Below are 20,804 nucleotides of genomic sequence, written 5' to 3'. Positions count from 1 at the left end.
TTATCCAAAAAATGGTTCCTCAAAGGAGACGTCACCTTGTATTCATTAAGGAATACAGCTGTAATATCATGAAACATAGAAAAACCTTAGGGGAACTTGGTTAATTTTTTGGAACCCCAATCAGACAGAAATTCGGTGAGGTTTTGTGTAACAAGAGTCTGGCTCTTATTGAAGTGACATGGGGACATAAATTTGGTTTCACATCTCAAAGTCCTAGCATGCAACAACATCAGTGATGACCTAGCTTTATACTAATCAAAGAAGTACACAACTTTTCTTCTACCTCTTACTTGTAGGACATCTGAGAGAAGAAAATATTAATGAGATGGTTGCCTTGCTGGCCTCCATGGAGAGCCCATGACCACCCTGAAAGGTGTAATATGTATGTGAAAATATCTATACAATGTATTTTGTTGCGGTCAGCAAGATTTTTATGAAGCTAGAATATATTCTAAATATTAACCTAAATAATCCTAGAAGGCAAGGTTCAGTGAGTACACTCTGACATTAATTAATCACCTATATTAATTATTAAATAAATTGGTCTTTTGTCTGACTATATAAATACAAATCTATGACCTAATTTGTTGGATTTGGGAATTTTTACTCACTTTTAATTTCACAGCGCAGGGATACTAAAGGGGAAAGCTGGTTTTCTACAAGAAGTCAACAATATCAACCAATCTTTGGAGGTGGCACTGCAATGACATAAACATTAACTGCAAATAGAGAAAATTTACAGATAATATGTAAAATATCAAAGAAAGCAGAACTTGGCCTCCATTCTTGCCCCCTCACAGAAGGGAGACGAAAACCTTATGTTAGTTTTGAGCACCACCACAGAAACACATGAAGTTGCATAAAAACTCAACTTAGTTTTGTGATTCAACATAATCCCAAAATATCCAAACAGAGGCCTGCAAATATTGAGGCAGAATTTGTCTATCTGTATGTGGATTTTGTAACTTTTATTTATATATATATATGTATGCAAATTTGCAGCATAAATTGAAGTTACAAAATTTGCATAATTCACTTTTTTCACAACAAAATTTCAGGTCACCTAAAAAGGAGTGAATTTAGAGGATCACTAAAATCAGATAAAAGGCACGGAGTTTACTTATTGCATTTGCAGTATGAGTGGCATAATATTATCCTAATTTTAAAATCATTACTCATTTGTATATCTGTATGTAGTCTGAGCCCAGGGCTGCTTTCCCAAATGAGCAGCATATGTGATACCAGCTCCCATCCTGACATTCCACCACTAATTCACAAGATAAACTGAACTTCTCTTGCTAGCTCTGAGGAGAAGACCTTTCAGAACTATGCCTCAGGAGTGTAAGAAACCTAAATCTTCATACCCCAAGTGAGAGAAAGGAAAGAACTAACGAGTTTCTGGCCACCAAATGCAATGGTCCCAGGGCAGGACCCTCTGGCCACAGTGGCCCAGAATAAGAGATGCTGTTCTGGTGGGCTTTAACCCAGGTCACAGCTTCCAACACAACTCCACATTACCAAGTCTAAAAGTCACTGGATACAAACCACATCAACAACACAAAAATGGTTTCCAACAGTCAAATGCTTTATACAAGAACAGTCCTGTTGAATATTTGATAACATGCATTTGTAGGAAAAAATACCACTTTTTTCTTGATTTGATTCTGCATGCAGTAGATACAAACCCAAGTCACTATCCTTCTTAAAGCATTCTTGTAAAAAGGTCTACAGGAATAACTGTGAGACATAAGCATTTCAAATTGAAGAAAAATTGGAATCCATTGAATTTAAACAAATCATTCAAGTTCCCATATATATCAGTTCTTCCCCAAGCCTTATCATTACACAGTTACTGTAATAAACCATTTTCCTATACTAGTTCCAAATGCATTTTATCCATCTTATCATTTGCCTAAAAAGGATCTGAAAATAGGTCATAATTTCCATGCAGTTGCTTAACATGCAGGAATTTTCACCCAATATTTTTGCAAAAGTCTTTTGTAGCTATATGAAAGACACAGGAGTATTAAATATTCAAAGTTTATTTTGATGTAAAATGAACAGAGTTAACTTGTTTATGGTCCTTAACAAGATGTGATTATGAAAGAACAATAGTTTCAATGCCACAAAGGAACCACCAAAATGATCACAAAGGTACTTGATTTGGGCTTGTTTGAAACCCGTGTTAGGATCTGTCAAATTACATTAAATTTATATTATTTGCTGAAGCTTAAAATCCATTTATTATCAGCAAGAGCATAGTTTAATCCTCTATAAAATCAGTTTATAACCAAATAATACTGTTAAAATATGAGATTATTAATGGAGCATTGTAACATCAAGGAAAACAAGCAATGCTGACTTCCCTCTGTTGCAATGTGCCACACCCACAGTTAATAAAAACAGACATCCTCTGAGCTGTCAGAAACAAGACACTCAAATAAATGACACATCAAAAAGCCATAATTAACTGGACAAGAATTGGTTCTTCTTTGAACAGCTATTTCAATTGTATCAGGTACATTTAATGGGTTATCTGCCACAGGAGAAAAAGACCCATATCCTCTTCTGCACCAGAGAGCACACAAATCCAAGTAAAGCCTAAAGAAAAAGACATAATTAAATCTTTTCTCTGAGGGACAGCAACACCTCCTGAATTGTCAGCTGAGCAGGAGTATTTTTCCCCAAGCTATTGCTTCTATGATGCAGTACTAATGCAGAATAAAGGGATAAGCATTAAAAATATCCCTAAGCACAGTTTCCCACACACCACATACAAGGTTCCAGAGCTTTTCAGCTGAGAATACAGGAAATATTAGTTTACAGATAGCACTAGTATTAGCTCAAGACACTGAACTACACAGGGTGTTTGGTGTCACCATTAAGAGAGTACCTTAGTTGTGAATACAATTTGAGAAATACGGTGATGCTGAAGAAGAATAATATTTATATGGTGCAGATGGGAAAGAAAAGTGGGTTTAATATTAGCCATCGAATAAACTGCACTCTCTACCAAAAGGCCTCTAAAATGTGAGCAACATACATAAATTTTGTCCAAAGAATTGCAATGGAAAATAAAAGCTAAAATAATTCTTTAAAAATTACAATCTCATTACTCATCCTATATAAAGAAGCTGATGTTAGATTACATTTGATTTCATTGCACTAAGGAGCACAAATCTGATCAAATCAAGTTAATGAATGCTTCTGTTCAACTACTAACGAAGATTAAAGGAGAATTTAAATTCTTTAAAACCATTTTAAGCAGATTTCAAGTATATATTTACTACAACAAAACCACAGAAAATTAAATAAATATTTAAAAAAACATTTTTAACTGGGAAAATAAGGAAATATATGAAGAGATGAAGCTACCAGCACAAACTTAAGATAGCACTGTTCTAAGAACACTAGTGTTTTAGCAGGAATTAAAACAAAAAGATCATAATTTGGCATCAGAAAACTAAAAAATTGAGGCTATATCAGCTGATGATGAATATAGTCACCATATTGAAGTCCAGTATACAACACAGCAACCAGCAAGCAGTTTAGCGGATCCCTTATCCTTTTGGGCACTGTTTCCAATAAAACAGTTTCTCCAATAAAATTCGACAAAGAAACAGCAGTATTTAGTAAGAGTGAATCTATTCACTGAACATTCTCTAGAATTACAAGTGCTTCCTGTCACAAGGCCAGTTTACTCCCAATAACGTGGAAATCCCTGTGCTGTTTTCTGCTGGTGTATCAAGGAGTGTACAACTCTACAAGGGACATCTCTAAAGCAAAATCTCCTCTGTTGTTGGGAATACTTAATGGGTATAAAACTGAGCACATCAGTTGATTTCTAAGGTCACATTCACCCATCTAACAGTGCTTTTCCAAACAGCTATGTCATCTTTTCCCCAAACAATCCTAATTAATTGCTTTTGCATTAGGATCTCAATTTCTCGGCTCACTGCCATGAGAAGTTTTTTTTCTGAAAAGTCCTGGTAACTCCTGTTAACAACAACTCAAAATTGCCCTTACTGGCCAAGTTTCTCCTGCTCCCATGTCCATCAAAGCACTTTTCAGCTCTACCTCTGGATTCAAGTTTCCTATGGGTAGTTACCATCGTCCACTGCTAAGTTATAGACTCTGCAGACTGTCCTTGAAAGCAGCTCTGTATCAGTGGCAGAGAGATTCTGCACAATCCTGAGTCACCCATGATATCCTACCAAGAAGTTCCTGGTAAAACAATCTTCCCTATAAACAAAAAATCCACCTTAGATGGCAATGGGCTTCATGTCTTCAGACCCAGCTACTGCACACATAGACTGATCTGAATCCAGTTTAACTGCTTTTGTTCAAATAAAAAATGTTGAGTAATCTGAGTTACAAATGAACTGAAAATGCCTGAGCTGTCCAGAGTTGTTAAAATTTTTTAGAAGTTTAGCTGAGATACATCTGCGCACATGAGTTTTAAAAAAAAGTTTTGTTGAAGTTAAATTCTTAAAAATATCTCACTGAACAGCTACCGCTCCCATTTTTAAAAATAGGGCAACAACATTATTCTGGCTTGAAAGCAATAAAACTTACAAAAAGATGGCCTTAGAAATCTGCTCTTTCATCTCACCCAACAGGAGTTACATTAGAAGCTGAAAAAAAACTCCTCTTTGTACCCCTGTCCCACAGAACATGTTCCCCCTGCAACAGTCACCGAACACACCTGAATCTGCAGATGAGTAAGAGACTTTGTCATTGCTTATTGCTGTTCAGTGAGGCACAACTGCATGAGTGCTAAAAATGAGATTAAAATGTACTGTTTCCAGTGCCTTCTATCCTCCATCCATAGTTTATGGAAAGGATGACAGAGGTAGCATTCACCATAATGCAGAAAAAGGGTGGTAAGAATCATGGTGCCCACAGAACTAACATGAGTCAAGATGAGGAGACAAAGTAGTCAGGCTAGGGGAGACAGATGAGACAGGGGCAGGGAGATATGCTGTCACTGAAGTGTATTTCATTCCAGAACTTGGAGTGGAGCCCAGGAAACCAAAGTCTCAAACCCTCCTCTGCTGTCAGCTAGTATTTACAAAAGCTAATTGCAAAGCTCTTCTCACAGATTTGCAGCTGGACACAAAAAGGGCGTCAGTCCTCCACAGTAACTCATTCCTTTACTATTCCAAGAGTCAGACCACATTGCACTATAGCTCTTCACTTTTTGTGATCTTGTATCCTTACATGATAGTATTAAAAAAAAAAAAGTAGTCCTGTTAAGTTTAAAAAATACATTACTTACTATCATAAAAATGTTTCATAATCAAAAGTGTTGAAAAAAAACTTAATTCAGTGCCGAATGAATGAAATATTCAAATACTGCAATTGTTCCTATATACACTACAGCATGCACACACACAACTGGAGAATGTCTCTGCTCATCTGCAACCCTGGATAATTAACACATGGCCCATATAAACATGTATGCCAGCATCAATTAGGTTTCCTTTCTTCAACTGTGAAAGAAAGCTCTAGCCAAATGTAAAGGTTGCAGTACAAAGAAAATAGTCTTCTGATCTGGGCTGAATGGAAAACAATGCAAGGAGAAAAAAAGCAGAGTTGGGTCAGATGTGCACCCAGACAGTCCCTGTCTGCTGCTCCAGCATTCTGCTAGGCAATTTGTAGCATCACATCCAGTTGTTTTTCCCCCATTCCCTCTTAATATGCCTCATACACCAGGATGCCCACAGTCAGCAATGAGTGCCAGAGCTGCTATAAAAGGTGAAGAAGACCATGAGGCTCACTGGGAAGCACTGTAAGCTCTCATCCCTCAGAGCTACATTGAATGTCACTGTCACCCTTAGGGAGATACGTGATATTAACTCAAAGATTCTGAGTATTAATTGCATGCATCTCTACAAAACCTGTGACTGAAAGGAAATGTTTTGAACCTCCAGAATTCCAAAGATTTTCCACCATAGTTCTATGCAGTTGCTCTTATTTCCTGATTTGGATTTATTCACAGTTAGTAATCAGGATTTTCCTCACACACTACATTTCCTGAATATTGAAGTTTCTCTCTGCAAGCTCAATCAGTGAATGTCAAAGCGTAGAGCCCTGACGAAATGTTAAACAAAGCAAGAGATAGGCATTGACCCACAAAGCAGACGTGTAGCATCATTTAACAGGCTTAAGGACAAAACGTATTTCTGAAATATTTCAGTGAGCATCTGCATAAAGCTGACTGTTGATGGGAACTAAAGCTGACAAAGGCATAACAACATAAAAATGCATCCGTGATCTTACCCTGTACGTACTTAAAGTGACAGCCCATCATGGTATAATTATCATATATTACTAATGGAATATTAATCAAACATTCATTACTCTAATTAGAAAAACTTGTCTTAAAAAGCAGCCTGACTTTTCACCTCTGAAACTGTAATTGACATACAAATGAATTTGACAGTCTTGACGACTACAAATCTTTAGTGGGAGAAATAATGTCTTCATCTTCCAATATTTAGCTTAACTGCCAGTTTCCATCCTCTGTATATAAAATTCAAGTCAGCTTAGATGATCTCATGCAGTCCTTCGACCTCTGTTAAGTACTACACATATATCTAACATGAGACAGATAAAACCTAGGCTATGTGCAGGTTTACCAAGTGGGGATTAAGTTTTTCTTTGAAAGAAACCTGGAATATCTGTCTACAATGTAAGAAGTCAAGCCTAAAGTAGGATTTCAGTTATCCATGCATATTCACACTTTTGAACTTGTATAGCCTTTTTTGTCTCTTCAAAAGTGTCATTTTTGTGCACATACAATGTCTAAGCCCCTACAAATATTAACCACATAGAAAGAAGACCAAGTAGCAGTATAAAGTCTGCCTTTCAAATGATTCATGTGGAAAAGCAAAGCATTTAGGAGATAACATTCTGAAGTGCCAATATCCCAGCAGGTCTCAAATTAAAAAAAAAAAAAAGAGATGTGATCTTTGTGCTTATGTATTGACACAATTCAGTGCCTGCTTAAGGAAATGATAGACATTACAATCACAGTGTGAGCCACAGGCTTCAGTGAGCAGCAGATCAGGCTTCTATGGATTATTCTAGAGGTGCTCAATCATGAGATGCTTTTAACAATAAAAATTATATGTCTATACATTAGAGGCTTCACCAGGCTATGCTGGATTACAGACAGGGTTCTCTTTGCACACCCTGCTGAAGGTGTTGAAATCTGGAGCTGTTTAAGTCTGCTTTTCATTTCAAAGTGTGTTCTGATGTTGCCCAATCTAAGATCACAGAATATCTCAAGCTGGAAGGGACCAATAAAGATCATCAAGACCAGCTCCCTGCAGGACTACCTAAAACTAAACCCTATATCTAAGAGCTCTGTCCACAAGATCCTTGAACTGTGACTGGCACAAAAGATATCACTCTGCCAGAAAAAGCTTGCAATAATGTTTGACCTTACAGGATAGTTGGAAAGGTTATTATAAATTGAAATTCAGACTGTTGGCCAAATACAAAGGAGAATTAATTATAATTTAGAACTACAAACATATTTTAATCTGTCTTGACTTCATCTACTATGTAATTATTTAGGGAATATGCAGCATGTTACAATTTTGTTCGGATTGTAGCTTTTTTTCAATATTACAGTTCCAAATTACTGTGCTATTTTCACTTGTATTACCAGACATGGTCTGAAAATAGGAAGTCTATTTATCATATCTGAAACAGCAAATGCATTTGGAACTGGTAATATAAATAAAAAGTGTAAATATTTGCAAATATAAAAGCATAACTTTAAATTGTTTATTCTTTGTCCTTGGTTATACATCATCATCATGTTATAAAATTAATTCAAATTATGTGTTCATTTGCAACAAAGTGTGCAAGGAAAACTCTCAAATTAACTGTACTACTTCAGTGTGATGTTATTTTCTGTTATGTAAAACAATTTTCCTATGAACTCATTTCTCCTTGCTAAACTAGGACTCATTATTGCCAAAAAAATAATGACAATGTTATTACTGCAACAGGAATGGCAATACTGTATAGGTCACTGAGGAGGAGAGAGAGAACATATCTCATGTATTACTGTGTTCTGACCTCCACAAATGATTTGCCAGTTGTGATATGCATTAAGACATTTCATACACACATTCTGCTCCTGCTTTACTCATGGACTATTCTGAGGCTTCATGAGCTATGTACTAAACCTTAGGGTCCTAAAATTCAAATTCATTCCTCAATTAGCTAAGGAAGCTATTCTTAAGTGAAGACCTTGAGTTTTCTGTTGGCTTGTTTTGGGGTTTTTTGTCTGTCTGGGTTTTTTCCCTACAGTTGCTAAATGTTCCATTATCCAGATACTTAACTCCTACCCCTCTCTTCCTCAAAAAAACCCCAAAATCCAAACAGTCCAGGGTGAGGCAAATTTTAAAAATCTCTAAATAGCAGATACTGAAAAAAAGAAATTACATAAGAAAAACAGGTTTTCATTTGGCTTTATGTTACTCACATTTCCACCTACTTGAATCTAGCATTAAGTCAAATCCGTTCCTGCTTTCATCCCACTTACCTCCCTGTAAACACACTGGTCACAAACCCAGTTCTCTACACTTTGCTTCTACTGAAATAAACTCTACTGCAAATAAATTTCTGTTTTCTATTGATGCTATCCAGTTGGAGCATAAAGAGGAATAAGATCTGGTCATCTGGTCTATTTAGTTAAAATACAGAGTTTGAGGGGTTTTTTTTCCCCAATCTTTTTTGTTCAGTATATATTTTGTTTAATTACACTTTTAGCAGCACAAGCAGAATTAGTTAAAAGTAGTTGTTAGATGAAACATGACTAATTTCATACTACTTTCAAAAAGTATTTGACCTAGCAATAAATACAAAAAAATTAATCCTACTTCTTAAAATATGTCCATGCAAACTCTAAGAAAATGCTTAACAAAATAACCATTAATACTACATTTGCCACACTTAATTTTCCAGCACACACACAAACTTAGCTCTAGAGAGACTCCATTGAATTAATTTACTTACTTTAGGTGGTATATTATAATGATAATAATGGAATCTATTAAAAAAAGGACTACATGATTAGGCTCCATAAAATTGTGGGCAACAATCTATGACTAAGCTGCAAATTCAAAGGGGGAAGCAAAATGAATTTTTTTTCATTATTCATCTATTTTAAACAGATAAGATGTGCAGCACACATACTGATCAATGTATTTAAACATTTTCTTTCTAATACTGTGGCTTAACTTTTTCCAACACAAAACACACAGCAGGCAGCTTAGCTTAATAAAAAAATCATATTACAGGTGAACAAACTGGAAAGTGATGGAGTATTTGGGTTACATACAGGTTTAGTATCAGAGGTTGGGAGGACTCCGTTTGGCTCCAGCATAATTTGCCATTGAATTTCAACTGGATCAAGAACTGTTCTTGTCCTCTTGACTGCTGAATTAAATATGATGATTGTTAAATAGTATATGCTGAAAAAATTATTTTTCCCCCTCCTAAAATACACACAAACAAAATAAATGTAATTTTTCCAAGAATGTCAGTATCACACAAAGCATGCATTCAGCTTTGAGTAATAAATTACTACACAAATGTAAAGCAATTTATTTGCATCCACTAAAATAGAATAAATCATATCCACGACACCAAATTGTAGTAATAAATTACTGAGCTCTGCTAGTGGTGAGAAAAGCATTATCATATTAGAGTTTGCAATTCAGATCTATTATAGGCATCTTGTATTTATTTATTCAGCCATATAACATGGTATACTAAACAACATATTGGCTACATACCCTATGTGAAGGCACGCATCTGCCTGCATCAATGCTATTTCCTTCACCAAGAAGAGAGGGTGCTTATTATTATCAAAAATACAAGTGCAGCGTAACTGTGACACTGGTGCCCCCAAAACTCTGTCCAGTCACCATGACTGTGCAGAAATGATAGACATTATGTCTATGTGCCTAAAAACACACCCAGTGAGGGACTGCTCCTGAGAAGCAGACTTGTGACAGCAGGGTCTGCCCTGTGTGCAGCCAAGTGAGCACCACCTCGGATCTGGCTGACCTGGGCTTTGTGCGCCACTGCTGGCTTAACCCACCAGGTCCATAAATTCCTGTTCTGCAGGCCAACTGATGACAATAGCTGAAGTGGCCTCTTCAGCCCTGAGATGTGAGTGAGGAGTGTACTTACTGCCTTCAACACCTTCAAGAATGGAATTCACCTTTCCTCCTTGAAGTTCTCATTGCTCCCACCAGAAAGGCAACAGAACCTCTTTAAAGTGTCCCATGTGCCTGAATAGCTAATCTCAGCTTCTCTTCAGCCTCCCCTACAAAACCAAAGAGCAAGGAGAGATCAACATCAAGAGCAAGGGAGTTTAAAGGGAACTCGCTCACTCATTTGTGTTATCCCTGTGGTTGAGGAAAAAAAAATCCCCATCAAAAAATCAATCCTGACGTAAACCTAAATTCAAAGCATATGTGAGCCTGAAGAGGTACTCCACATTTATCAAGCATATTGCTAACGTGGGCAGTAGCTGCCACGAGCTGGATATGGCAGGAAAGATGAGTTCAGAGCAGTTTATGGTTAGACTAAACGTTAAGGCAAAATCATCAGGTAAAACTGAAATAATTTATGTTCTACAGTAACACAAGGCTCTCATGTGCACGTAAAACCAGGCTCAACGCGATGTTCATATTTTAATACAAAACAGTAAAAAAACCCACAAACCAAATTGCTCAAAACCAGGACACTGCCTCAATCAGCATCTGTTCAAACCCATGCATAAATCAGCTGCAAGGACTCTGTATGCTAACAAAGCCAGAAAGGCTAAACTAGATCTGGAAAACCCATAAATTAATTAATTATACCACAAATAATCAATGATGCCAGCTCTGAATAAAAACAAACATACAAGAATCACAGTTAAACCAAGAAAAAAAAGATCCACATACAATTTATTCATCAGTATCCCATTTGCAATGAAATAAAATACTGGGTTTTTCTGCAGTATCCTCAGGTTGAAGCATTTTTTCTTTCATCAGGGAAACACTGCACAGAGATCCCTGGGAACTGTGCACAGATCACTGGCAGCATTTGTTCTGAATTATGTAGTATTTTAAACATGAAAATAAACTTTACCATGACACCATTACAGAATAAAAATATTGAAGCTTTTTAACAAATAAAATGTACATTTGTAGACTTTCCTATATATTAGTTTCTCTATTCTTAGAGAGACAGCAAGTCCTTGGGAAAATGGACCAGCTACTTTTGATCCTACAGCAGCTCAAAGAAAAAACAGACAAGGTTAAATGGTAAAAACAAGTCAAAGAGTTCTATAAATGCACAAAGTATGCTAGAAAAATTGATTACTGGAAATTTTTCTTCTCATTGTATGCAAAATTTCTTTTTAGTTCCAAAAGAAAGTGAAATGAGCAGAGATGAACCTTCCTCTTTCTCTCACCATGCTGTGCTGTGTGTTGTCATAGAGGGACTAGAAATTTAGAATAAAGAAACACAATGCAATTCATTTCTCCTATGTCCTGTGGAAATGCTGTGACCCTTGAGTAATCTCTTCACAAATATTTGTGTCTTCAGAAGGGTTCTACAAGTATAACACACAGAAGTGTTGCTGCTGCATTTCAGCATTTTTTCACATTAAAAAAACTCCAATATGGGCCTGACCAACTGGTGCTGAACATTTAACATCTCATAGAGGGCAGACAGCCTGCTCCTGCAGTTCATGCTCAAAATGCCAGTTAGCATAAAGAGCAAAGGATCAGGTCAAGAACTTCAGTATACTCTCATATTTTGCCTCGATTCTGTCAAAAAAAACATAACACATTAATTATTTTACAGCACACTGAACTGATTTAGAAGTACGTCAGGTACTATCTGCTTTGTAAATGACCAAAGTACTTGAATCCTGCAGAATGTCCTCTTACTTAGCTTTTGTTCATATATAATTCTGCTGTATAATTCTGCCTTCAAAACACAGCATGAAGATTCCCAGTAGGGACATTTATATCATGCCAGAGAGATATAGAACAACACACAAATAATTATGGAAGTCAGCCCACACACCACCACAGTATGAAAAGAAACACCACAGAGATTTGCAGGTTACGCACAGAAACTCCAAATAACATTTCTATCCAAGGAGAAGTGAATGCTTGTCAACTACCATGCCACTGCAACTCAGTAAAGGACACTACACAGAAATTGAAACAGCTCTACAAAGAATGTCGTATTTGAAGTAGTTGTCCTGGCCCAAAAAACCCAAAAACAAAACAATGTGAAAGATACAACCATAATTTTTACACAAGCTTCTATTATTTCAGGAAATAAAAACTTTTTTGTTTTAACAGGACAGCCAGTTTGTTTGAATACCATTTAATAGTCTCTCCTAGTGCAATATCAGTAGTTGTTTCTTTTGTTTATCTTTTTTTGGTTGTTGTTGTTGCTAAGAAAAGAAATCTGCACTGGTTCTTTTTCAAGAAGAGTGAGATCCAAATGTGTGAGCAAAAGGTTTCACCTCCAGTTTATAATTCCACTTAAGTTTATTTTATCATGTAGATATCCATATCATAATTTTTAAGAAATCCACCCTTTTCACTAAAATTTACAGTGCTTCCTAAACAGACACCGCATTTTTTCTTCTAGAGTACTTGATTTCACATAATGATATACATATGATATTATTCAAAGTATCACTAATCTAGTAATCACTAGCCCTACTTTGTTGCTGTTACAAAAAAACAGATCCCATCTGAATATTTGGGATATTTTCCTCAGAAAAAAATTGTAATCATCTTCTCAAAAATTACATTTTATGATTGTAGAGTTTTTCCATTAATGAAATTGCAGAATTGTCACTAATTTTTAACTTAAAAGGTTTTGACAATGTTTACAATACTTAATTTATATGAAATAACAATTAATTCTCTTAATTCTACCTCCTTTATTCCTTCCTTGGTGATTTTTTTCTCTTTTAATCCTACTTTGCCATCTCACTGCCACTAAAGAGCTCCATTGGGATATTCATCAATATTATTTACAAAATTGTATATAAATTTGGTGATAAGCACTTATCTGGAAGTAATAATCTGTCAGAAGGAACAGTGAGGAATATCACAGAGCCACACAATAGTTTGGCTTGGAAGGAACCTTAAAGATCATTAATTCCAGTCCCCATCTTGGGAAAGCACATTTCTCAGTGGATCAGGCTGCTCAGATCCAGTCCTATGGTATATTCTTAGAAAAGGGGATCTGGTAACAGTGATGTTCTAACTTACATTCACAAGCAAAAAAAAAAAAGAAAACAACAACAACAAAAAAAAAAAACCAACAAAAAGAAGAGAGAGAGCTAAGCAGTTAAGCAAAACCCTACAACATTATGGATGCAACACCAGATGTAACATGAGAACAACAGGTGACACCTTTAAAGAACCAAACCATGCCCTGAGCATTATGCCCAACCCATAGCTAGCCAGAAGACACAGACTGATGAGAGCAAAGGATCTCTGAAGCATCTCTAGTGAAACACTTGCACCAATGCAGTTTCAGCACCACAGAACCAGAAGCTTCATTCCTCTATGAACCATGAAATGAAGGGCACCCTGTGTGAATAGCATGCTGCAGGGACTCCAACATTCTTCCTGCTGCAGGACAAAAAGAAGATAGAGATTCTCACACACTTTGCACATTTGAGGGACATCTTGCACCCATGTAGCATACTGACTCTCAATACTTCTGGTTGGACAAAGGCAACTGCACCCTGTCTGTTGACCAGCTATAAATTAAAAGATATTGTTGAGACCACTACCACAAAGCAGACACCTTGATTTCATATCCACCCTTCTTTAATTGTTTTCTTCCTTTTTCTTTTTTTTTTTTCCCTGATGACAAGACAAAAAAACCACAGAGAGCAGTAGTGAGAGAGCAATTCTCAGTGTAGACTTTCAGTGCTGGATGCACACTGCTAAAACTGGAGTTACCATGACAAAGGTAGGTGAGACTGCCAGTCATCGTCTCTTATTGTTATTGACCTCCAGTCCGATACATTACCCTGCTCCACCTGCAAAACTAAACAGACACATGGGAAGAAAGTGTGAACAAGCACAGAATTCGCAACTGAAGTCACAGTCAGGAAGCTGGCTGAAAAAAAACTCCCTTCTTTTGAAAAAGTAACTCAGCTACCATCCTATTAGCACATTCCTTGGAATACCTTCAGCAAGGATGTACACCCAGAACAATTGTTGTGCTTTCAAGCACAACTGATGGACAAAGTTTTTGGGGATCCTCACCCTCTTATTTTCTTTTTCCACAACAGAAAAAAAAAATTAAGAAATCCTTGACTTGATCCAGCAGAGTCAACGCATCAAGATATTAAGATGCTGAAACCAGTAAGATGTTGCAAGTCAACTCAAGCTACTGCAACCTACATTCCAAATTTACCCACAAAGCTTAAAAAAGCACCTTCTAGGTATAAGACACCAACTCTAACTACTGAGATCTTTATTATGATCTGAGTTATGAGGTGATGGCACATGGTGTTGTGACCTGCTTCAGTCACCTGAACCATGGCAACAGAGATTCAACGCCTGGATCTAGGCATCTAGAAGTGGACATTTCCTTCACAGAGATGGAACTTCAATTCTCAGATCCCTAGTTTCTTTAGCATAAGAAATCAGAAGATGAAGAACCTCCTTAGTTAGTTAAAGGTGACGCTAAATTTTCAAAAAGAGGGAAACAACTGGAATGAGTGAAATTCATTGAAATGCCACCAATACAGGGACAGGGCATCCGGCAGCAAGAAATCAGAAATTGCTCACAGACAAAGGCAAAGAAAAAGCTACTCGGGCAACCATTTAAAAATGGCTTTCACCTAGCCAGAAGACACTGGAGGGATGCATTAAGTCAAATTTACTTGGAAAGCCAGATTATGAATGTACTAGCTGCTATGACTATGGTTTCTTGAGCAGATTTGCAGATTTTCAAATGGCACAGGCAATTCTTTAAGAAACACAGAGATACAGAAAAGTAGAAATACACTCTGTGATTTCAAAGCACTGCAAAGTGTTTCTACAGACAATCTGCCAACTAGACAATTTAAGAAGGCCAAAGTCAGCATCAGCATCTGTCTTCCAATTAGAGAGCCACAAATGACATATTGCTCAGTGACAAATGATGACTGCTGTCTTATATTACGATAGTTGCTTTAGCAGATGTTTTCAAATTATCCCAAGATATGTCACAGGGAAAGGCAAAAGAGCTGGAAATATGCCCAGAGACCTGGTGCACCAGCAGCCTAAGGGAGCCATTTGGTAGCCTCTCATGAGATCGTAGCTACGAAAACTGAGTACAGAAAGGAGAATGGAAATAGAAAACATGTTACATTCCTCGGTGAAAGTTTTATGTATCTGGCTACAGGATCATCTAGAATGAAATGTGTTCATCACTTCATCTCACCTTTGAAACAGGCAGTCTAGGTAGACAGTTCTTCAAAGACAACAATTGTTCCACATTGCTGCTCTCTAATGACAGAGTTAAGGAAAAATAAAGATAAAGGCTTTCTATGCTGAACATCTCTAAACAGTAATTCTGGTATCACATCTCACATGCTGACTGAAAAAAATTAAACTCAGCCCTGCTCCCAGGTGAGAAGAAGTAGACAGCTTTTACTGCTATGAAACAATAAAACTCCAAAACCAGCACAGACAAATAATAGGGGAAACAGAGATGAACACAACTTTCATCTGAAGAGAACTAATGAGTAAGGTTTGCTCAGCTATTACACAGATTTAGTGACAAGATAGGTCTTCAAAACGACAATCTGATGGGGAAAACAAACCATTTCCCAAAATCCCACAGTAAAATCATATAGGTAGAGAAGCAAGCAAATACGATGCAAGCAGAAGGGAGGATTAGGGCAGGGAGAAACACAGAAGCTGAGCTCATCCAGCGTAGCATCATCCTCACTCTGGAAGTATGAGGCACCAGTAAAAGCACACCCCAGGAGGCAAAATAAGCACAGAGGGGAAGGTGCCAATGAAGGCTGCTACAAGTTAAGGAATGGGTAGGCGTCTGGTCTTGACCTATGGTGAGGGAGAAAATCCTCTCTCTCTTGCTCTCAATCTCTCTCTCGTTACCATGGAGATCCACTTTTCAGGTTTCTTTGGATGAGCTTTATGCACAAGTGCAAAATTTGGCATAAGAGGAGAACAAGTATTAATTACGTGCCCCTGACAAAAATAGCTTTCTTAAATCTTGAGAGATAATACAACTGAGGCAGTAAAAATTAAGTTTGGTTACTGAGATTAAGGGCTGAATAAACTTTTACTTTAAAGTACCTTGAAATCTCATCTGCTTAAAACAGCAATGCCAGTCTCAGGGCACTGCATCTGTCTCTTACAATTTGGGTAAAGATTTTAATTACAGTATGGTATGAGATCAGGGTGAAAATGACAATGAAAAATTCCATTAATTCTTCCTCGGTGTGGGATTACCTTCATTTACTACACTATCTCATTAATTATTTATGCAGTTCTTTTTGTATTTTCAGGTGGAAACATCACTAGCCAAAGCTGCACTGAGATGCACCACCTTTACAGAAAAAAACATTGCAAGGCTTAACACACAGAGATTAGATTGATATGCTTCCAAGAGCTAATCCCACAAGAGACAGACAGAATAAGCCTTGAATTATACTATATAAAGTTATGGTGAAGTAAAAGAAAACTTTAAATCAGAAGGATATATATATAGATAATGAAATACTACTATGCCCTTTAAAGTACTTGATAAGCTCCCTAAAAAAGAGCATATTTTGCTCCCATGTGTTTTAATTGTTTCATACTAATTTAAATAGTTACCTAATTGAAATACATAATTTAGTTACCTACATTATAGTTATCTGAAATATGCAGTATCAGACAGACAAGTAAGTGTGACAGAAGAAAACAAGGAATTGTGTTGTTGCCATTAACTATTCCCAATTCTCATGTAATCATTACTATCAGCAGTAATTTGATCTGCAAATATATAACCTATTTGTCTTTCAATATGCACCCTATAGATTTCTGGATCTCTTGGATCAGTGAACAATGCTCAAACTCACAATGACTTTTCAGGGCGGGGAAATACCTCAAGCATCTACACTGGATCCACATAGGAGGAGAAATTAGTGTTGCCTTTTTAAAATTGCATTAAGACTGAAATACAATCCAGTACAACAAGCTGAGTATACACCATGCCTGTAAGCACACCTACCTTTCACTTGTAAGTTGGCTGTAAGTTAAAGAACTACTTTTTTTTTTTTTTAATATCCAACTTTGTATGCAGTCCACTACAGTTCTCACGGTTTTGCATCTCTTACTATTCTCTCTCTTTTTTTTTTTTTTCTTTCTGTCTTTAACTGCATATCTAGGTACCATTGACAGGTATAGAAAACTACATAAGGAGATGTGATTAATCGAAAATCAATCATGTGTAAAACCAAAGCGCTTAAATATTACTACTTTTTTTTTTTTTTTCTCCGAGATCAAATAAAAGTATAAGCTTTCTTCAGAAACAACCCCAGTGTAGCCGCCTCCTTGCCGGCATCCTGAGCCGGGTTTAGTAACAACAAGAAGAAAGGGGGGGAAAAAAGGCGCCGTAATTACATAACAGACCCCGCTAAATGCCTCGCTTCCCGGCTGAGGAGGAACAGGGGCACGGCACAGGCACGGCTGGGACCACTCTGCCCCAGCACCCATGAGCGGGGAGCGGCGGTGGCGGTGCCGCTGCCCGGGGAGCCCCGGGAAGCGATGGGCACGGGCACGGCGGAGGGAGGCCTGCCCTTCCCGGAGGCGCTCTAACCTCCGCCCCGGGGGCTGCTCAGGCGATCCCCGGAGCTCTGAGCCGCTGAATGCGCACACCTGAGCTGGGGCCGGCCCGCGGAGGGGCTGCCCTGCCCTGCCCGGCCGCCCCTGCCCGCGGCGGCGGGGGAGCTCGGCTGCCCGAGCGCGCCGGCAGGGCGGGCTCCGCAGCACCGCCTCCCTCCTTCCCCTGCCGGCTTGAAGCGCGATCCCAGGCACCCGCTCCTCTGGGGATGGAAGTCTGGATCGGGGTCCGTGCAGTCTGGCGGGACGCGGTCCCCTCGGCGGGGCTGCGCCGGACCTCTCGCTTCCACGGGATCCCCGCACCACGCGGGCTCCGTCGAGGGGGGAGGCAAATATCCACCCGCTGTCCTTGTCCTGCCCGGGAGGGACGCGGGACAAACTCGGCCCGAGCAAGTGCCGACAACTATTCACGGGGCTGCGGGGTCGGCGGGGCAGGAGCCGGCGCGGCCGATGCCCCCGCACCGCTCACCGCAGGCTCGCCGGGGAAGGGGGCGCTCCCCTGGGCAGAGGAGAACGGCAGTCCACGGCGGCTGGCAGAATCCCCGTGGATGGGGGGACAGTGCCCCGCAACGCAAGGCCACCGAAGAATCACTCATTTGAATGATGCAGCAAACGGGGAGGGGGAACACGACACGGGGACGACGGCGAGTCCTCCCGTTGCCACCCTCCCGTTGCCCCGATTAATAAATAATGCCCAGGTTCCGTGCCAGGGGAAGCGCTCGCCTCTTCCGCGCAGACAGCAATTAATAGCCAGCCTCCTCCCGCGAAACCCTGGCTAAGCGCTCCCGCCCGCTCGCACCCGCGGTGCCAAGTGCGAACAGCACAATAGCGGGGAACCTCTCCACCTCGCAGCCCAGGGGAAGAGACAGGAGCGGGGGCTGGGGAAGCCAAACCTCTCGCGGCAAAAGCCGATCCCCCGAGCCGCGGAGAGCCGGGGAGCGGCGGCCGCGGCAGCCGCCGGCGCGGCGGGAGGGCAGGCGAGGCAGGCAAGCCAGGCAGGCTGCCCGGCGAGCCGAGGGCGGACCGCGCAGCACGCCGCGAACACCATCACCCTCCGTACCGTCAGCAAACAGCACGCCCGCATTTACCTTTTCCTGCCCGCCGTCCGTCAGTCAGGCGTTTGCGGGAGAGAAGGAGGAAGGGAAGGAAGGGAGAAGAAAGAGACAGGGAAATACAGAGAGCGAAGAGGCGGCTGCTAATCCCCGTGTAGAAAGACTTCCAGCAGCAGCAGCAGAAGCAGCAGCAGCATGCGTGTGTGCGTGCCCGGAGTGAAGCACAGCCCTCCTGGCGATGCACCGGCGCTGGCACCCAAGTGCTGTCATGTGCGTGTCTCGGTGTGTGTACCCATGGCAAAAAAAAAAAAAAAAAAAGAAAAAGGAAAAAAAAGGAAAAGATAGACGGGGGGAGACTCGTCAGTCACACGCCTAGCTGTGCACTGCTGGGGGGGACGAGGAGGAGGAGCCCAGCGCTCCCCAGCCCAACCACCGGAGGAGCAGCTCTCTTACTACGGCGGCGGCCGGGCTGCCCCTCCGCGCCAGCCCCGCACGCCCAGCCGCCCTTCCCGCCCGCTCCCAAGGACATGCCTTCGGGAAAGACCCTCAGGGCCTCCGTCCCAGGGGACTCCGTTGCATCCCGGGTTACCCGAGCCCCTCGGGAAGCGGCTGAAAAAAACCCTCCACGTTTCTGCCCCAAAAATGCTCCCGGCGGCATCCCCTGGGCAGCGGGGATGCCCCGCGTGGGACTGGGATGCGGCGCCTCCCAGGGGTCCCGGCCGAGCCGGGAAGGGCGGGGGCAGTGGGAGCGGAGCCGCGGCGTTTCCCGGGGGTGCTGCTGTGGGCGGAGGCGGGGGCAGGACAGACGGACCCCACAAAGCTCGGTGTCCTTGCGTGGGGCGGCACCGCTCTGGGTCGGGGGGCTGCAGGTGCGGAGTGTGAGCTGGGCGTCTGTAGGAGCCCCAGGTGCAGCTATAAATGTTCGTGGTGGCGAGTACAGAAAGTTAAAAAGGCTGTGCTTATCCGGGCCACGGTGCAGGCACCCTGGTCCTCGCATGTCCAGTCACAGGCACTTAAATTTCAGCCACGGTGTATGGCTTACTACAAGGTGTTTGAACAGTGACTCAAATCACTTATTTGCTAAATAGTAAATACTAAATCCATCATTTGGCTGTAGAGTGGCATGTATGCATATAAATGAGATTTTGACATACAATTTACAAAATAGCTAGAATAGAATATGAGCTAACAGAATGCTCATGTTATTCTTATTGTCCTAAATTTACTAGTGAGTCATAGCAGTAGGTTTCATGATGTGATTCTTTAAGCCCCAAACCAGGAAAAGTTAGTGAGAAATGTATTTAATGTTTTATTTTTTGCACCAAAAAAGTAATACATATAGACTAGAAGATAATATTAGTCATAGAAAAAGGTTTCTTATATGACAAGCATGAAAAAAACATGGTGGGGATATCAGGTTTGCTGTTTATACTTTTTTGTTATTGTTTGTAACGGATAAGGCAGAGATAATATCTCAGGGGTAATAAAAGGAGGAAAGGATGAAGTGTTATTGACATTTTTAATTACAACTGTAGTTTGCATTGACAGGCTGCATAAGACACAAAATTCTGATCTGTTGATAATTATGTTAATTAGCCAGTGGTCAACCAATTGAGTGGGGAAAAATTGGTCAGTCTATTTAAAAATAACTCTTGAAGGTTATTTCAATTGTAGGTGTAATAGGTGGTGTAAAAGGGAAATCACTGAAAATACTCTCCATCTTGTTAGGATTTAGCTGCTGATAATAAAATACTTTGAGGCTTCCCAGAAGTCCTGCAATAAAATAAAAAAGACTAAATTTGTTGTTACTAAATTGTGTAAATCAAGTCAGCATGACATTGCT

General features: G+C 40.0%; 1 protein-coding gene across 11 annotated transcripts in view; it reads right to left on the bottom strand.

Moving 5' to 3' along the window:
- The window catches only part of DLGAP1 (DLG associated protein 1), a 399,529-nt gene extending 380,259 nt beyond the window's left edge, over positions 1-19,270 (bottom strand). For 9 of the 11 annotated variants that reach the window (XM_074549059.1, XM_074549033.1, XM_074549041.1 and 6 more), the window contains exon 1: positions 18,998-19,270. The gene's annotated coding sequence lies outside the window, so the exon portion shown is untranslated. Of the gene's footprint in view, positions 1-9,361; positions 9,431-17,945; positions 18,084-18,997 lie in introns of those variants that run through there. The other 2 variants (XM_074549076.1, XM_074549066.1) reach the window with 2 other exon arrangements.
- Between the last annotated feature and the right edge of the window lie 1,534 nt (positions 19,271-20,804).

This window comes from Zonotrichia albicollis, chromosome 1, assembly GCF_047830755.1.
Source record: "Zonotrichia albicollis isolate bZonAlb1 chromosome 1, bZonAlb1.hap1, whole genome shotgun sequence".
Classification (NCBI taxonomy): domain Eukaryota; kingdom Metazoa; phylum Chordata; class Aves; order Passeriformes; family Passerellidae; genus Zonotrichia; species Zonotrichia albicollis.
The sequence above is the reverse complement of the archived record's forward strand: the minus strand, read 5'-3'. Positions and strand labels throughout refer to the sequence as shown.